This window comes from Haplochromis burtoni, unplaced genomic scaffold, assembly GCF_018398535.1.
Source record: "Haplochromis burtoni strain Fernald_Lab_line unplaced genomic scaffold, NCSU_Asbu1 Contig_54, whole genome shotgun sequence".
Classification (NCBI taxonomy): domain Eukaryota; kingdom Metazoa; phylum Chordata; class Actinopteri; order Cichliformes; family Cichlidae; genus Haplochromis; species Haplochromis burtoni.
The window spans coordinates 2,156,651-2,161,576 of record NW_024582415.1 but is presented as its reverse complement, the minus strand read 5'-3'; the positions used below and the strand labels follow the sequence as shown (position 1 = coordinate 2,161,576).

At 37.3% G+C, this 4,926-nt stretch overlaps 1 protein-coding gene across 1 annotated transcript in view; it reads right to left on the bottom strand.

The window, feature by feature from the left end:
• The window catches only part of si:dkey-215k6.1 (transmembrane protein 132C), a 261,586-nt gene that overhangs the window by 99,535 nt on the left and 157,125 nt on the right, over window positions 1–4,926 (bottom strand). The window lies entirely within an intron of this gene.

Genomic DNA, 4,926 nt, shown 5'->3' with positions numbered 1-4,926 from the left:
CCAACGTGGAGATAGACATAAAGAGACGCTGTACACACAATCACACTCCCCAAGCGTACTCTACAAACCGGGTCTAGGTACCCTTGCCCCTGGAGGGGTTTGCTGAGTTTATTAAGGAAGTGACTTTTAGGTACTGTTCATCTGCTGTAGATAGTGTTTTAGGTCTGCCACGTCTACTTTTCTCCTGCACTTGTCTAGTTTCTTCAAATTTTTTTAAGGACAAACTGTACAGTATGACAAGATGTTCCACGTTTTCAGCTTTGGGAACTTTGGTGGTAAAAAAAAAATACTATTTTATGCCAGTCACACTGTTATTTTTTGGCATTTTTAACTAAAGTTAACTAAAGAAAACCAGACTGAAATTATGTGAAAAAACAGCCAATGTCCAAAGAAAAAAAACTTTAAAAGACCTTTAGAAAGAAGACCACTTTAAAAATTACAAGAAAGTCTGACTATTTGGAAGTGAACTTTAAATCAAGGCGGAAATCAAGATTGTTACACAGTCTTTATAGACACGACTGCTTTAACAGAAGACAGCTGTTTCTAATTACTGTGAAAAAAGTGAAGTCAGTTACAGGATTCTATTGAGATCATGTAGGATGGTTCAGGTACCAGAATAGCTGAACAGAAACCTAAATGGAGCAGATAAGATCAGCATAAGATAAGTCATGAGCACAAAGGTTTATTGAGGCTAGAAAGCTGAAGTTGGAAGAGGTATTGGGTAATGAAAGGAATAAATGAAGATGTAAGAAAAGATGGAAGAAGGAGGAGGAAAGAGAGAAAACGGTAGAGACAGAGACAGTGATTGAATGCTGTTATTGTGGTTGCAGAGGAAGAGAGCAAAAGCAGCGAGGCGTTTCCTTATCACATTGCGGATGATGTGTTTGTGTGTGTGTTTCTGTCTGAGTATGTGAAAAAGAAAGAAAATGGTAGAGAGAGGACAAACAGACCTTTCTGCCCCCAAGTGTAGAGAATTTTAAAATAGAGCTTTAATTGTTTCTACATGTCTGAGTCACGAGTGTCTGCTGTGCTGTGCAGCATGCGGCCAGACGCTCAGACATACACACTTGGTCCATATACCAATGCAAAACACTGATGATTTATTTTGTGATGAGTTTATGGTGCAGTAAATGACTGAACTGCATGCATTTGTATTAATTTGCAGATACATACAAATTTGAAATTAAATTTGTTATGTTTTATTTATTTTTTAAATTCCTCCCTGATTATTTACACAGGTGAATGTGTTTTTTCTATATTTACTTTATAATATGATAACTTCTGTTGGTGTTTCAAGATACCAAGAAGAACTGTGTTCCAATAACCGTGCATTCAGACAGAGAAAAATAGAAAGAGAAAATAACAAATCATTGACATACAGAGGGAGGCAGAAAATGAAAAGTCAGTGTGCAGTAGGAAAAAAAGAAGGAAGGGGATGAATACAGAGAGAAGGGAAAGAAAGATGAAAATGAATGGCCTATCTCCATAAAAGTAGCCATGCTTCTCAAGGTGGGAGCTGAGCAGCTAAAAGTCAACAGCCGAAGAATGGATAGGACTGATTGAATTTATAGGAGCTGCTTCCCTAGATCAATGCCACACACACACACACACACACTGAGGGGGAAAATGCATGCTGGAAGCAGATTTGTTGTCCATCAATACCTCACTTCCTCCTGACTTCTGAAGAATTAGTAGGAGTGAAAAGGAGCAGCACAGCCTATCCTTTTTAGACCTAATTTATCCATTGTTGACTAAGCAGCAACTTTTTCACCAACTTCGTATGCACATTTTTCAGTCTGGGAAACAAAAGGAATTAAAAAACACATTTTTGTTTTTTGGAAGTATTTAAAAAAAGGATAGTTTAATTTCACCTGTATGAATAGCTTAGACCAGGGTCGTCCAACTTCAGGCCTCAAGGGCCGGTGTCCTGCAGGTTTTAAATGTGTCCTTGATCCAACACAGCTGATTTAAATGGCTAAATTACCTCCTCATCATGTCTCCAGAGGCCTGTTAATGAATTAATTATTTGACTCAGGTGTGTTGAACCAGGCTGATATCTAAAACCTGTAGGACACCGGCTTCTGAGGCCTGGAGTTGGACACCCCTGGCTTAGACTAACCAGTAAGGATTTGAACCTGCAACTTTGAGAACTGGAACAGGTACACCTGTATTCACTGCCTTCTGAACATTATTAAATGTCCCTTCTCTAGTTTGAATTTTTCTCACTCAAAGTTCTAAAATTTAGAAAAATAGTGGAAGACAGATTTAATAAAGTTGAGGTGGGTCGAGTGCTCAACCTGAATTCTTAAGAGATTATATATGTCTCTTTCTTGGGTTTTCCCATTTTTATAAAATCCTCCTCCTCAAGCTCTTTTATGTAGAGAGAGAGTGTAGCACTTAACGGTGGCATTTTAACTGATTCGCTGGCATAAGGCTTAGTGTCGAGAACAGCATTATTCATTTTAAAAAAAAAGTCAAGAAACAAATGTGGCAAACGCATACACACCAACATTCACACAGTTCTGCTGAGCCTAAGTGGCGAGTCCAGCACTATTAGTTACTGATGAAAAATGAGGGCAGGCAGGATAACTGTTAGAGAAGAGAGAGTGAGGAGAGCAGAGTGTAGGGGCAGTCTGAGTGAGAGGGGAGAAAAGAGAGAAAATTAGGAGATGCAACAGAGAGCTCTTTGCAAATCTGGATGTGAGTCGGAAGAGACGCGAAAGAAAAGGAAGACAAGAGACAACAAAAAATTGGATGAGTCAGGTACTTGGTTTGAGTGAGAAACTAAATACGAGAAAAAGTATAAGAGAAGTCTTAAAAAAGAGAGCAAGGGTGAGAGAGAGAGAGAAGTCAATTAACAGAATGTTAACACGAGAGTAAGAGTCAGAAAGACAAGAGTAGGTAGATGTCAACACAGTCCTGCCATATTTTATATCTACAGTTAAGTCTGCATGTATATATGTTTGTGTGTGTGTTGTCCTGTATTTCTGTGGTCTACGCTGCCTAAACTATGTTAACTATCTAAAAGGACCATTTCACTCTCCAATTAGTATTGAATACACTGCTCTGTATTATTGTACAGTTGTGTCAGAATGTATTCAGAGTTTTTCACATTTTGCAAAATAAACTGTTTTATTTATTCTATTGTAACTAAAAAGTGTTGCACAGGCTCGGTGTTTCATTCCATCTTAATATTACAAGTCTTTTGCACAGTTGATAAAACCTGATGAAAAGCTAACCAGTGGCATCACTCCCCTGTATCAGGCCTCTATGACAGACGCAATGTAAAAGCCAGATAGCAGGTTGCTTGTAGTTTGCCAAGTGAAAAGAATTCTAGGAGAATGAGGAAAAAGTTTTGCTGTTCTGAAGATACACCACAGGATTTTGATCACAAGTGATGGGAAGGGGACGTGCATGGGTAGGATATCACATGGGTGCCTCCCTTTGGACATTTTAAAGGCACACAAGTGCAAGGAGACCCCAGGGTATATCCAGAATCCATTGGCAAGATTATATATCAAGTGGCTTGGGAAGACCCCAGGATCCCCCAGGAGTTATTGAAAAGAGTAGCAGGGAGAAGGATACCTGGAATATCCTAGTTGACCTATTGCCACTTTGACCTGACTTCATAAATGTGAAAGATAATGAATGAAGGAATGAATGTTCTGACATGTCAAAACGAAATTCTTTTCATAGAATGTCAGGCAAGCTCATCATTTGACTAAGGCTAACCTTACATACAATGATGATACTGTATTTTTATATTTTCCTGTATTTTATATTTTTGCTGATGAGCAGTGACAGAGAAAATGGTCATGATCAAACAGAGAATGACCAGTTGAATACTAAAAGAGTCATGAAAAGTGACAGAGATCCAAGGTATAAAAACAAAACAATTCTGGCAGGACTTCATGACATGTTTCTGACTGTTGAAGTTGAAGACCAGTACTAAACGTACAACATCTGTGTTTTCTTATTAATGGGTTATTAAATGTAGTTTGATGAGGGGGAAAAAAGTTTTATTTGTTCACAATCTGGATATCTACATTATAATGTACTGTGACAGTATAACCACACCTACTATCAAGGTCATTTTATAATAGCAATGTATGTTTGTGTATCTATATTTCTAATATAGCTCCTGATTTTTTGAGAAATCCAGGAATTTCACCTACATTCAAAAATGGGGAATAAGAACTTTGAATTTCTATACATGATGTTTCCAAAGAATTATCAAGGTACGTTTTTTAAAAAACTAACAACACCAAAGAAAGTGACTGCTTCAAGCATTTTGTATCCCTTGAGGCAACTTTTAAATTGATTTGTTCCTAAGAAAATCCAGAGACATTGAAGAGGTGTTGTAATGGAAGAAAGAGAATATAGTACGTAGAGTGAAAATAAATTACATCATTTGATACATACTTGAAATTTAACCACTAAAACCAATATAACCACCAATCACTATGAGGTTTACAAACTATATTAGGCTGCAGAAAAATCAAAGAGTACTTGACAAGCATGTTTCTGAAAATGGTTTAACTGGAACAACGCAATTTGGCTTCAACATTTAGAAACCCTGGTAAAAAGTTAGGTCAGTGGGATTTTGTGTTGCTGTTATATTAATGGGTTAGTGTAAAATTACCAAATGTTTGATAATTTTGTGTAAAAACCAAAGACACTTGTTCATATTTTATAACCCATGAATAAATCCTTGTTTGCACTCTTACTGGATGTACATGGACATATACTATATATTAAGAGACGACAGAAAAAGAAAGAAGGAAGCTAAAAGGAAGCATCCATGTGTGTGACAGAAAAAAGTAAGAGAATTAATCTCCTATGAACATATAAGTACAGGTTGTAAAGGTTGAGCAAGTTTGTGTGTTGTGTGTGTGTGTGTGTGTGTGTGTGTGTGTGTGTGTGTGT